Source organism: Sus scrofa, chromosome 8 (genome assembly GCF_054392235.1).
Source record: "Sus scrofa isolate SSC_HxYL_T2T_F1_AM1 chromosome 8, Sscrofa_HxYL_maternal_Yorkshire_Landrace_v2.0, whole genome shotgun sequence".
NCBI lineage: Eukaryota > Metazoa > Chordata > Mammalia > Artiodactyla > Suidae > Sus > Sus scrofa.
In genome coordinates this window covers 11,925,394-11,940,321 of record NC_139390.1, presented here as the reverse complement: position 1 = coordinate 11,940,321, position 14,928 = coordinate 11,925,394, and the positions used below count along the sequence as shown (strand labels likewise).

Genomic DNA, 14,928 nt, shown 5'->3' with positions numbered 1-14,928 from the left:
TTCAGGCAGAGGGAACAGCCAGGGTCGAGGAGGAGCGGCAGTGCAGAGTGTGTCTGGGAAATGTCTGCTGCAACCGTGCGGTGGGAAGATCAGGGCTGGGACTGGAAATGATGTCTCTCCGTGATTCTGCAGCCAATGAGGAGAAGACTTGGGAGTCGTAAAGTGGGGGTTCAGCATGATAATACCTGTGATTGGAAGGAGGCCTGGTCTCAGCGAGAAAGTTGGAAATCAATGGAGTCACGTGGGCCTGGGCTTGACTTCAGTCTATGAGGGAGAGAAAGACTTGACTTATCACTCATCCTGTATTCTTTGAATGAGGGTGTTTTTTTTTTTTTTGGCCACACCCTCATCATGAAGAAGTTCCCTAGGCCAGGGATCGAACCGGAGCCACAGCAGTGACAATTCTGAATCCACTAGCCCAGCAGGAAACATTACCCATCCCATATTCATTGAACCTCTGTAGCTCTGGCTTTTCCTCGGGCCCCAGGGATCTGCATTTTAATAAACCTCACAGAGAACACTTGTTACTGCCTGGAGACATTTTCAGCTGTCACAACTAGACAGGAGGGCTGCTGACATCTACCAGGTAGGGATCAAGGATGCTGCTAAACATCAGTGTCCAGGACGGCCCCCCACAACAGGGAATTATTGAGCCCAGCTATCTATGGTGCCATAGTTGAGAAACCCCACCAGACAGTGATTCAGGGTAAAACTGGCTGGGCGTTGACTGAAACAGTCCCCACATTTTTTTTTTCCACCTCTTTCTAGCAATTTAGTGAATCTAAATTTCCTTATCTGTAAAGTAGATATAAGATAATAGGAGTTTCTGATATGGCTCAGCAATTTAAGAACCCAACATAGTGTCTTTGAGAATGAGATTTGATCCCTGGCCTCGCTCCAGCGTTGCTGCAAACTGCAGCATAGGTCACAGATGTGACTCAGATCTGGCATTTCGGTGGCTGTGGCACAGGCCTACAGCTGCAGCTCCAATTTGACTCCTGGCCTGGGAACCTCCATAGATGGCAATTGCAGCCATAAAAAGAAAAAAAAATGATAATAGAAAAAAATTTGGTTGTAGGACAAACAATTTTGTGAACTGTCTGATGATTATTTTTAATATATACTTTTTTTTTTTTTTTGGTCTTTTTATGGCTACACACAAGGCATATGGAGGTTCCCAGGCTGGGGGTCAAATCGGAGCTGTAACCAACAGCCACAGCCACAACCACAGCAATGCAGGATCTAATCCATGTCTGCAACCTACACCACAGCTCACGGCAACACCAGATCCTTAACCCACTGAGCAAGGCCAGGGATGGAACTGGCATCTTCATGGATACTAGTCAGATTCATTTCCGTTGCGCCACGACGGGAATGCCCTAATACCTACCTTCTTTACAGACTTAAGGTCAAGCAAGGGGGACACCCTCCTGGCCCCAGTGGAGTAACCTGCATGGTGGGGTGGGTGGGTGGGTAGGGGTGGTTCTTCTTAGGTCACGTGCCAACTACCTTTCAGCTACGAAATCCTTGTTTCAGGACTAATGCCTGCCTTTTTGGCAAATTATTTTAGATTGATTTTTTTTTTTTTTTTTTTTTTTTTTTTGTAGCTGTAATTCTGCTCCTGGGGTATCCAATTTTTTTCACTGGGCAGATATGGATCCTTGTGGTAGAGAACAACGGTGTTGCCAAGGTCAATATACTGCTGGATATGAAATAAATTCACCAGGCGTAACTTAGTCCACACTCGTGGCTCACTGCCAATATTGCCTCAGCGTTGTCGAGGCTCTCATTGGATAAGCTGGGCATGAAACTAGTGCTCTTTGAATGAGGTCATTTTTAAACTCTGCCCAGGAACCAGAGAGCATTTGGATGCAGGGGGGACCAAGGATGCTGCGTGGTTCACCTGGACTTTTACAGAGGAACAAACAGGGGGCCAGAGACGTTGAGACATCTGCTTGAGGTCGCACAGTTGATACTTGGCAGCCTCTAGACCTTGTGTATAAGGGTGTGGGCATTTAAAAATCACAAAACCCCTTGTGGCTAGGTTAGGGCTTAGGAGAGTTTCACGCTGTGTGTGTTTTCTCCGTATTTATAGGACAGCAAGGGCCACGTTGCCAGACAGGTCTGGGTCTCTGCATCCTGTCTCCATGATGGGCTGGCTGCTCTGAGAGATTTTTTCTCATCTGTTAAATGGGGATAATTCTAGTGCTTGTCTTCAAATTGGAGAGGAGGAATTTTTTTTTAACTTGCATTAAGCATTTTGCATAGTGCCTGACACATTTTAAGAGCTCTCTCTATATTAGCTATGACTATTCTTTTTAGAATTGCTACTCTTATTGTCATTTCATGATGGAATGTGCCTGGCACAAAGCAGGTTTTCAACAAAGATGATTTCTCTTTGTATTTTTGAGTAACTTCTCGGCCACTCAGTCATTGTGTGATTTTTTTTCTTTAAATGATTTTTATTTTTTTCATTATAGCTGGTTTACCGTGTTCTGTCAATTTTCTACTGTACAGCAAGGTGACCCAGTCACCCATACATATATACATTCTTTTTCTCCCATTATCATGCTCCGTCATAAGTGACTAGATATAGTTCCCAGTGCTATGCAGCAGGATCTCATTGCTTATCCATTCCAAGGGCAATAGTTTGTATCTATTAACCCCAAATTCCCAGTCCATCCCACTCCCTCCCCCTCCCTCCTGACAACCACGAATCTGTTCTCCAAGTCCATGATTTTCTTTTCTGTGGAAAGGATCATTTGTGTCCTATATTAGATTCAAGATATAAGTGATATCATACGGTATTTGTCTTTTTCTTTCTGATTTACTTCACTCAGTGTGAGAGTCTCTAGTTCCATCCATGTTGCTGCAAATGGCATTATTTTGTTCTTTTTTCTGGCTGAGTAGTATTCCATTGTACATATATATACCACATTTTCTTAATCCTTTCCTCTGTCGATGGACATTTAGGTTGTTTCCATATCTTGGCTCTTGTGAATAGTGCTGCAATGAACTCTACCCAGCAAGAATATTCTTTAAAATAGAAGAGGAAATAAAGAATTTCTCCAACAAACAAAGGCTAAAAGAGTACAGCAATACTAAACCTATTCTCAAAGAAACACTGAAAGGGCTTCTCTAAATAAAGAAGAAGTAATAGGATGGGGGAAGTCACAATTGGAAAGCAATCACTTAAATAAGCCAGCATACGGATCTAAAAGGGAAAAAAAAATCCATTTTCTTAGCTCAGTTTCCTCACCTGTAAAATGGTAAAAGTTCACAATTATGGGGTGTGAGAGCACTGCCATAAGACGGTGCAACGTAGGATGCCTGACCCATGAGAAGAAATGCCATTTTGTTGTTATTTTTAAAAATGTAGTGGTTTAGCAAGGTTCTATCTGAGGCATCTTTTTATTTAAAAAATTTATGACTTCCAGTTGGGAGGGTGGCTTGACACGGAGCAAATGAGCAAAATCTTTTAATGGATTAAAGAAAAAGGATACCCTTAGAAACCGTGGGCAATGATACAGAAAGAAATCGCCTATTGACGCAGTTTGTAGAGTTCAATAAATATTGCATCAGGTCCAGGATGGAAAAAGGATGTTGCCGAAATCATTGTGATGTGATAGTCTAAAAAAATAAACCCAACAATAGGCCAGTGTGCTGGCCAGCAGGAAGCCCCAACAATGCCCCCACCTTTTTCCTGTACCTTAGCCTGAGTTCCTTCCAGGTCGGGCAGATAACCCACGGGTGATAACGTCGCCCCGGTCGGGTGCCAGCGGAGAATGGAAGAATTAGTGTCAAGTTGTTATCTGATCAAAAAACGGACTTAGCACACACCCTTCCCAAGCGGGGCTGTGGGGGCGAAAGTTCTTTTAGCACCTGAGCGGGTCCGTCTGAGTCACGGTGAGGGACGCACTGAGACGCGGGACCGGAGCACCTCCATCCCCCCCGCACTAATCGCATCCTGCAGGGAGCTCTTGTGCCAGCGGGGATGTAAACAGCCATTTCCCTCATTTGCAGAGAGCACCCCGCTTTCGGCGTGCTTGCCCCTTCCGTATTCCTTTTCGCTCTAGAGAGAGGCCACACCTGGCTTTGGCTGCTACTTCGGAGACGTAGGCAGAACTAGCGGCGCACACCCTCTGAGCCTCAGTCTCCTCATCTGCAAAGTGGGGAGATGGCGATCCTTTCAATCATTTCAGTCTCATGCGGTTGTGTTTGGGGGTAGGTGAGATAAGGCAGGCAGAGTGTTTAGCAGGATGCCGGGCATCACTTGCTATATTTTAATAATGAAATTATTATTATTAACGACAGTATTGTTATGAATAACATTGTTGTTATTATTAAGTAATAGTATCATCTCCATTTTAGAGGTGAAAAAAATGAGGTGCGTTCCATCAATGTATTTATTGAGCCGCCTGTGTTCCAGGCACAATTTGGGGCTGAGGTGAGAGGTTATAAACAAACACAGAGAAGAACAAGACAGGTTGGGTTCTGCTAAGTGACGTGAAGAAGGCAAAGCTGAGGCCGGGAAGAGAAGTGGAGGAGGTGACAGAGGTGGTGTGCTTGTTTAGGTACCGTGAATCAGGGACAGTCTCTCTGATGAGGGCACATTTTAGCAGAGACCTTCAGGAAACGGAAAGATAAGGTTGCCCGCATCTCGGGGAAGAGCACCCAGGCAGAGGGAACAGCCTGTGCAAAGGCTCTGGTAGCCAGAGTGTCTTCATCTGTCAGTGAAATGACAGGGACCCTGGGTGCCCAGAGCAGAGTGAGCCAGGACCTCAGCATGGGATGAGGTCAGGTCAAATGATACCAGGCTTCGAAGGATATGGTGAAGATGGGTAAGTATCCATTGGCAAAAGCTCCTGGAAGCTTCTGAGCAGATGCTTTGCTCTGAATGAAACTTGGCATACAGCTCACCCTGGATCCCGAGGAGGGAAGGGGTTGCAGGTGGGTGAGGTGGGTGTAGGGACATCGACCTGGAGATGATTTCTGTTTAGAAGGACAATGATTGTGGCTTGGACAAAAGTAGTAGCAATGGAGCCTCTAGAGATGGTGATGGTGACAGAGCCTAAGGAATAAAAAGGGAGCATGAGAGCCATTCACCCTGAATCCTTAAAGAACAGCTTGTTGACACCAGCATAGACGACACGGCAAGGAGATAGTGAACTCCATACACTTCAGGGGTGTTTTCTGTGGATTAAGAACAGGGATTATCATGGGCTGGCGTGGTTAACAAAAGCTTTAAAGAGAACACGGAACTTCGAATGCACATCAAAAAAATTTGAGGAGTTCCCATCGTGGCGCAGTGGTTAACGAATCCGACTAGGAACCATGAGGTTGCGGGTTCGGTCCCTGCCCTTGCTCAGTGGGTTAACGATCCGGCGTTGCCGTGAGCTGTGGTGTAGGTTGCAAACTCGGCTAGGATCCCGCGTTGCTGTGGCTCTGGCATAGGCCCGTGGCTACAGCTCCGATTCAACCCCTAGCCTGGGAACCTCCATATGCTGCGGGAGCGGCCCAAAGAAAATAGCAAAAAGACAAAAATAAATAAGTAAATAAATAAATAAAATTGAATGGCCAGGAAATAAAGGCAGAAAACCACTTAATTTGGGGAAATCTATATAAGGGCAGATACCAACCAGAACAAACATAATATTTAAAGTCTCTCGGGAGGTCCCATGGTGGCTCAGCTGGTTAAGAACTGAATATACACTCCGTTTGATCCCTGGCCGCCCTCAGTGGGTTAAGGATCTGGCGTTGCCGCAAACTGTGGTATAGGTTACAGAGGTGGCTCGGATTTGGTGTGGCTGTGGCTGTGGCATAGGCTGGCAGCCGAAGCTCCAATGGACCCCTTAGCCTGGAAACTTCCATGTGCTGCAGGTGTGGCCCTAAAAAGAGAAATAAATAAATAAATAAATAAGTCTCTAAATCTTTAGGGTATGTCTAGTTTTTGCTGTGCTTAAGGACGATGCTAAAGCATACATTCACGTATTTGTTGGGGGTCTAACCAAGCTGGTCCTCGATTTCCTCATCTATGAAATAGAAAAAGAAAATGAACAGGATTTACCTTGTAGAACTCTTGTGAGAATTAAATGGGATAGATAACATATGGACTGTGATTAGAACAGTGACCGGGGAGTTCCCGTTGTGGCGCAGTGGTTAACGAATCCGACTAGGAACCATGAGGTTGCAGGTTCGGTCCCTGCGCTTGCTCAGTGGGTTAAGGATCCGGCGTTGTCGTGAGCTGTGGTGTAGGTGGCAGACGGCGGCTCGGATCCCGCGTTGCTGTGGCTCTGGCGTAGGCCTGAGACTACAGCTCCGATTCGACCCCTAGCCTGGGAACCTCCATATGCCGCGGGAGCGGCCCAAGAAATAGCAAAAAAAGACAAAAAAAAAAAAAGAACAGTGACTGGCTCCTATTAAACCGTACAAAGGTGTGCGCGTTTCTACAGTATGGGTACTTAAGGGCACAGTATTTTTTTTAGTTTTAATTTTTAATTTTTGGCCACACCCACGGGATGTGGAAGTTCCCAGGCCAAGGACTGAATTCCTATCACAGCAGTAACAATGCTGGATCCTTAACCCACGGAGCCACCAGAGAACTCCAAGGGCACAGTAATTGAAACATAGAGTATATACATTTTAAATATAAATAAGCCTTTAAATATAAATAAGGCTTTTCCCCTTTCTCTAGTCTTCAGAGAAAAAGTCTATCAACTGCTGTAATAGGTACAGCCTAATTGAACTTCAGAGTAACCATACCAATTTCTGATCCCTTAAGCAATCAGAGGTCGAGAATGCTCACTTTCGGCAATCTTGCCAATGCTTAATATTCTTAATTTTGACAAATTTAGCTAAGATGATGGATCGAAAATGGTATCAAAATTTAGGAGTTCCCGTCGTGGCGCAGTGGTTAACGAATCCGACTAGGAACCGTGAGGTTGCGGGTTCGGTCCCTGCCCTTGCTCAGTGGGTTAACGATCCAGCGTTGCCATGAGCTGTGGTGTAGGTTGCAGACGTGGCTCGGATCCTGCGTTGCTGTGGCTCAGGCGTAGGCCAGTGGCTACAGCTCCGATTCAACCCCTAGCCTGGGAACCTCCATATGCCGAGGGAGCGGCCCAAGAAATAGCAACAACAACAACAACAAAAAGACAAAAAAATTTAACCTCCATTTTTTTTCTTTTGTCTCTTTCGCGCTGCACCTGAGCACCTGCGGCATATGGAGGTTCCCAAGCTAGGGGTCAAACCTACACCACAGCCACAGCAATGCAGGATCCAAACTGTGTCTGTGACCTACACCATGGCTCACGGCAACACTGGATCCTGAACTCACTGAGCGGGGCCAGGGATCGAACCCACATCCTCATGGATACTAGTGAGATTCATTTCTGCTGAGCTATGACAGGAACTCCTAACTCCATTTTCTTGACCAGAGGATTTCAAAGTTTTTGTTCTCGGGACCCCTGACACTCTTCAAACATTTTGAGGGCCCCTAGGAACTTTTGTTTCTGTGGGTAATAGCTATCAAGATGCACCATGTGAGAAATTAAAGCTGAGGAATTCCGGAAATAATTATTATTCACTTAAAAAGGGCCAGAGGAAACCTATTACATGTTAACATGGATGACATTTTTTTTTAATTAGAAAAATTATATTTTCTGAAACAAATTAGAAATTAAGTGAGCAGATTGGCATTGTTTTACAAATCTCGTTAATGTTTGCTTAATAGGAGAGAGATTCTCCCATTAGCTTTTGCATTCAGTCTTGTGATAACATTGTTTTACTTGAAGAAAATATGAAGAAAATCCATGTCACATAGATTTGTGGTTGGTAAAGGGAGGAATATTATAATAGTCTTTTGAAATAATGTTTTGTTCCTATACCAAAACTCTACAAGTGGTAGCTTCTTAAAGTTAGGTTTCATTGTGGAATCTGAAACTGTATCACTGAGCTTTTTGTGTTTCGTCATAGTCACATTCATTACATTATTTTACTCTATGGAACGCTTACCCATAGAACAAATTTGCAATCATAAATTTTCAATCATGCATTGGTTATTTGGAAAATATTGGGTTGCTGAATTTTGCAAATCCACCCAATGTGATACTTTTCATTATGCAAGAGCCAAAAAAGAAAAAAAAATCAATCACGTTTGTTAATCGCACCATCAATCTCATCAGAAAAGTCTTTTAAGTTTTGGGAAGCTGTCAAACTCCCAGTGGCAGATAGAAGTTTACCATAATTTAATTTTTTGCTCAAAAGTTCAAAGTTTGTCATTGGCAGCAAATACTGTTAGTTTTCTTGGAAGTGATTGGCTCGCTTGGTTAATTTTTGGGAAAATGTCTGCAAAATATACTTCTGAATAACTCTAGCTTTCAGTTGTTGTTTTTTTTTCCCGACGAAAATAGTATTGCATGAAATAAGCCACCAGTTGAGCTTACAACAATCCCCCAAGTGTTTTTCCTGGAGATAGCATTCATACGTCTCGTTTTGTCACACAGGAAAATCAAAAGGCAAGCTCTCAATGGTAGAGATATAGTACAATTTCTAGTTTCATTCCTTCCTCAAGAATTGTTCTGTTCTAAACTCTGTGGTAGTGAAGGAATACCATGACTCCCATGTAGTCTGGGATCTCCGCCTTGCTTTTGTACAGAGGCTCCCAGTTTCTTCTCCCATTGCTGCGCCCTCCCATTGCACAGGTCAATGCAAGAAAAAGGCAAATAAGGTGAAATCGGATGACAGGCGTTTTGGTCTTGGGTATTCCCCGAAATGATCTTGGGGACCCTTCCTTTCAGGATTGCTACCCTAGATAATATTGAGGTTGAGCATATTTTGAGCTGTATTTCCTTCTGCCAACGGATGACCCATTTCCTTTGCCAGTTTGTCTACTGGGTTGCCTTTTCCTTGATTTTCAGCAGTGATATATATATATATATATGGAAGAATGGTCTTATATATACATTGCATGTATGTTATATACATACTATATATTGTATATATACATATATATGGCAAATATTTCTTTAGCAATAGGGAAAAGTCTAAATAATGATGTACCCCTGTACACTGGAAAACACAACATTGCATGGAATGATGTAGAACGGACAGAAAGTCCTAAAAGATATAGTTTGTTGTGGAAAATGGCAAATTTCAGAAAACACAGTGCATATAACTTATAAATTACACTCTTCTATCCTAGTTTTTTATATGAACATATATCTAATCATATAACAGTTATATATGTATATAGATTGATTATACGTAACTATTATGGGTGTAAAATGCATATATAGATGTAATGTATGTATCTCAACGTGCAGGAAGATAATATCTCAAAGGAGAAACACCTGAATTACATCACAAAATGATAATAATCATTATTTTAAATGGATGGCGAGGTTCCACCGTAGAAGTTATAGCAGTTGTCACTAATGATTTATTTGGCATTTTAATTTGTTGCATGGTGAGTATATCATAAATTTATTAACAAACTTGCTAACTTTTAAAAATGATAGAAACACGGCTTTACAACCTTATAGCATAATAGCACATAAGGAAACTTTCCTATTCCATATGCAACACGAAGAATAACAGTGCATGCATACTTGACAAAATAATAGTGTTTTCTGGAAGCTCCAGTGCTTTCTTTTGGCTGCTCCCTACTGAGAAGCGATGCCTACCTAGCCTGTTATGGAGATGTGAGCCAACGTGTTCACTAAACTTAAAATGACCTTTCCTTTTTCCATTTTCCAAATTCTGACTAATGAATATAAATAAGCCTAATTCAATATTTATATGAAATCCAGGGTACAGTAACCACTGCTACTTAAAATATTTGGTCCCGTGTGTTGGACTTAAATATTAGCATCTGACTTCTACACTTTTGTAACTGCCTAACGTCCTGATGTTTACCATAAGAAAATAAATAAAGTTTTCTGCCCCAAAGGAACCATTTAAGGGATTTAAAACAAATATTACTCTTGTATTGGGTTCATATAAGAAATGAGATCATAAAATCCTAAAAATAGCTCAAATTAAGAAAAGCTGGAGCAAGTCCATTTCCTAGGTATAATCTTCTGAAGTTATACCTACTTTGTAGCTTCCCCTGATTCAGACCAATAGGACATGTTATTGGTAAAGACCACACGTGCTCATGTAGCGTCTTTTGTCCCGATGACCCTCCAAGAGCTTTATGTATGGATTGGCGTCTGTGTGGCAGTACCTAGCTCAGCCCACGTGTCGGAAACTTTGCCCCTTCACTGTGCTGTAGACGTGTGTGAGGGGGGAGGAAGGGTCCATCCTGTTTATCCCCTCGGACCCGGACCCAGGGGGATAACTGATTTACCCAGCAGAAGGAACATTGCCTTTCTCCTCTCTCATGGCTGGAGCACAGGCTACCTTCATGATTTTAGTTTAAATGCCTCAGTGCCCTTGGTAAGAGATGACATAAAGAAACCAAAATGTACCTGGGGTCTACCATGTCGCAGGTACTTGGATGGGTTCTTTAAGATAACTGCATCTTCACAAAAACCCAGTGAGGTGAGGTTACCCTCTCCAAATTACAGCCTGGTCACCATGAGTTCTTTCCTGCCTGAGATGGTGACAACAGAATAGACAGAAGCGTGTTCCTGGAAAAGTGTTTCTGTCTCCAGCATCTGGTGGTGCTTCTTACCAACGAACCTGCTTCTCATCCTGTTGACATGGGTGGCTGTTGTCCTCAACCATTTTTTTGGCCGCTGCGCTCTTTCCCTCTGATGGTTTCTGCCTCTCAGGTCATGAGCAGACTCTACCTTGACTCTGCATCCCACTGTAGACATGGCTTTCTGTATTTCTCTCCTGCCCTTCCTAAGCCAGGCTTTTGAAAGGATTCTCTAAACTTGTCTCCACTTCCTTTCCATTTGTTCCCTGTTAAGGCACTGAAGCTTGACTTCCCCTCCCCTCCCTTTGCTGAATCTGTCTCTCAAGGGTATCCCTCACTGGCATGTTGGCGAAATGAATATTTTTTGTGTTTATTCACTGGACCTTTCTGCTGTGATTGCCACGATCCCTACTGAGAAACTCAAGACCCTTGAATTTCATGGTACTGCTGTCCTAGTTTCAGTTTGACTTCCCTGACCATTTTATTGCTCACTCCTTTTTATCCTCCTGCTTCCTGCCATGTGTGGCTCATACTTGCTTGTAAAAGCCAATTGTTCATTTTTAAGGAACTTTGTGAATCTCTTAATGTCATGTTGGTAGCTTGACATTTGCTGTAGTAGAGTATTTACACCATGGAAATTGGCAACCGCTAAAAATCAGCACCCCTCCATCCCTAAGAGCATTAAACACTCACCAGCTCCCCACTGCTTCTACTTTTGCATAAATGTGAGTATTTCTTAGAACAGCCATTCTCAACAAGTTTTCCCCTTACTGGATACATACTCTCTGGGAAATATCTCCCTTTCTCCAACACACACACACACACACACACACACACACACACACACACACACACACAGTACATTTGTGGTTTTAATTGTCACCTGTACCATTACACCTATGGTACTTATCTTCAGACCTGAATTTGCTCTAGAATTTGAGACCTTTATATATTCAACCACTTCTGAAAATATGTATTTGGATGTTGAGCAGACACCCTAAGTTCACCAAATCCCAATCTAAACCCACCATCTGGCTCTTTCCCTATATCCCTCATTTCAGTGAATGGCTCCACCATCCTGCTTCCATCTGTTCCAGAAATTTGGTCTATCTTCTCTCTGCCTTTCAGTCGTGCTGAGCCCAAGAGGACATCATGGAAAGGGCTTCTCATTTTACGATCTTGTTCTTGGAGTGGTAATGGGAGGGAAATGGTGATTTGGGATGATAGTGTGGTTTTCCTTTTGATTCTTAGACTGTTCAAATGTCTGCGGTGTGGGAAATCTGAAATTTCTGCAGTGAAAACAGCATCCTCCTCTGTGCTCAGGAAAGGTGGAAATAAGCTCATGTAAATTAAGCATCTACTAGATGCCAAGACTTTTAGAAGCTTTTCCATACATAGGTTGATTTAATCTTCTGGATATTTCTATGACATGGATATTACCATAATATTTTTGCACACAAGAGAAATTGAGCCTCCGCTAAAATAAATAGCTTGTCCTTGGAGCACAGCTAGTAGGTGGGAGAGCCATGTTTGGGACAGGCCATCTGGACTTCAAAGCTTGTGATCTTTTCATTACTCCATGGTGCCTCTGGCGAGGTGTTCTTGTGTGTAGGAAACTGGTCACTGGCTGCTGAAAGGACGTCATACCTTTGCCCCAGGCAGAGTTCCCAAGGCCCTCATTTGTGCTAGTGCTGCTTTCATGTTTCTTCACATGTAAAACCTTGCCCGCCCTCTCAAGAACCTACGTAGCCTAGTGGCTATTGAAAGACCCTATCCAAGTTCATTGATATTTTTTAGGCTGAAAGAGCCCCATTTTCTTTGAGAACACAGTTAAAAGCATAATCCACATGGTTTTTAAGCTCACTCACCAGCATGCCTGTGGCTACTTACACATTAGACGGGATCCCCTATAACAGGGACCAGACATAAGGGTAAGAGCTGGCGCCTGTCTTTAGGGTTCGGACCCTCCAGTAGAAGACAGGACCTCTACCCACGAGAGAGAGAGAGAGAGAGAGAGAGAGAGAGAGAGAGAGAGAGAGAGAGAGAGAGAGGAAAGCAGGGGCAAGTGGTCCATGTTCTTGAGAGTTATGCTTCAACAGCTGCACGTCAAAGGATGTGTTACATTTGATAATCAGGAAACAGTCCTGTCAAGTGTCACTTAAGACTCCATTAGTCACTGCTAAGTGGTTTCCAAAGAGTTAATACATCAGTGGGGCCAGAGGGATTTGAAGGAAGTCCTACACCTTTCTAGGAAGGCTCCCCAGTGAGTCACTCGGCAGCTCAGATTGTGTCTTTGTAGGCTCTCTGGTGGAATTTGGTCCTGGTAGAGTGTATCAAACACTTATTCCATTTGTATTAGTTAAACAACTGCTTTAGGCCAAGTATTTTGAATGAAGCAGTGGACAAGATTGAGAAGGTCCCTCTCGCATGAAGCTTGCATGGGGTGAAATCAATTAAAGAAAATATAAAATGGTGATCTAAGTAATAAGAAGAAAGGGAAGAGGGTGATAGGAGAAAATACAGCTGGGTCTACTTTGGATGGGGTGGTCAGCGAAGTCCTCCCTGAGAGCTGATGTGTTAATGAATATGTATATGCAAGAATAAGCCAGCTCTATGTACATCTAGGAACCAATGGCAAAGACAGGAGGAAAGGGAGCCAGCCAGCGAGCCAGCCAATATGGCTGAAGCAAATGGCCTGAGGTTAGACTGCAGAGATGGTGGGGGGCCAGATTTTATTGGTTCAGTTCTTATAGACTATGGAAAGGAGTTTTGATTTGGGGTTTAATTGTGATGCTTTGGGAAGTCTTTGAAAAGCTACCAGTAGAGGGGTTGTATAATCTGATTTATACTGTAGATATGTCATTCTGGTGGCTGTACAGAGAGTGAATTTCAGGGGACAGGGAAGAGTGTGGACAATTTGGAGGCCCCTCCAGGCTCTACTGGAAACAAGATGCTAGTTTGGACCAGAATGGAGGCCGTGGGGTTGGGGAGAAGTGGCTGGATTTGAGATGTATTATGCGGATGGACCGAATGTAGTTGGTAAAGCAAAGAGAAGATTCCAATATTTGTCATCGGCCACCCTGCGGTCATTGGTACCCTTTACGGAGACGAGTGTTACTCAGATGGAGGTGGGAGAAAGTTTGGGAAGGAAATGAATTCTCCTACATTCTAGCACATGGCTCTGTGGTCTCTGCTAAAATCCTATCCAAGTTGAGGCGGGTTAGGCTGCCCACTCCTTTGTGGGATGTCTCTAAATGTGATAAATTCTTTCACAAGCTAATCTAGACTCTGCTTTCTTGCACCTTCCATCCATGTGTCCATTTTTGTTTTTCTGGAAACGCATGGAATACATCTGCTGCGGTCTCAGAAAATTTTGCCAAATATTTGAATACCAAGATTTTTGACATTGTTTTAACAAACTAAAATTTCATATTAGTTTGAGTAAAAAAGCTATTGATTTGATCTCTACGTGTATACGTGGGCTTCTCCAAGGTCACTGTAATCTCCATGGGGAACCAGGTTATGTAGCTTTAGTTTTGAATAAAGTACTAAGCCTTTAGTGATAACTTATCACTAAGACCCTTTCCATAATTAATTCTTTTTTTCATACTTTAAATGTAGTATCTTATTATAGAGTATAAGAATGATTGAGACAGATACCTAGATTTAAAAAATAAATACCACCCAGCATCTCACCACTCAAAGACCTGACAGTTAAATATACGGCTTATGTTTTTCAGTATTTTTCTTTTACCTTTTTCACAAGGGGATGGTGCTTGTCCTATACATTTATGATGCTTATTTCATTTGCATTATAATAAATGTTTAAAATATTCCTTTTAAAGGATTTCTCAAAGAATATTTCTCACCCTTGCTGAGTATTTTTTTTCAGCCAGGAAGACGATTTAATTTATTGCTAAAGTTTTAATAATTGTTATTATTTTAATGCTACTTTGGTGAACTGCTTTGGTTAAAAGGATTATTCCATAATTTGGAGTTCCCGTTGTGGCTCAGCAGTAATGAACCCGGCTAGTATCCATGAGGACATGGATTCGATCCATGAGGATGCAGGTTCAATCTCTGGCCTTGCTCAGTGGGTTAAAGACCTGGCGTTGCCGTGAGCTGTGGTGTAGGTTGCAGATGTAGCTCTGCTCCCGAGTTGCTGTGGCTGTGGTGTAGGCCGGCAGCTGCAGCTCTGATTTGACCCCTAGCCTGGGAACTTCCATATGCTTGGGTGAGGCCCTAAAAAAGACAAAAAAAAAAAAAGAGGATTTTTCCATAATTTGGAT

At 42.9% G+C, this 14,928-nt stretch overlaps 1 protein-coding gene and 1 long non-coding RNA gene across 25 annotated transcripts in view; both read left to right on the top strand.

Annotated features, from left to right (window-relative positions):
* The window catches only part of LDB2 (LIM domain binding 2), a 397,713-nt gene that overhangs the window by 33,392 nt on the left and 349,393 nt on the right, over window positions 1-14,928 (top strand). The window lies entirely within an intron of this gene.
* Window positions 1,474-6,372, top strand: LOC146400324 (uncharacterized). The gene is made up of 2 exons (XR_014812175.1): window positions 1,474-5,738; window positions 6,217-6,372. It is a non-coding gene; the product is annotated as an uncharacterized LOC146400324 (long non-coding RNA).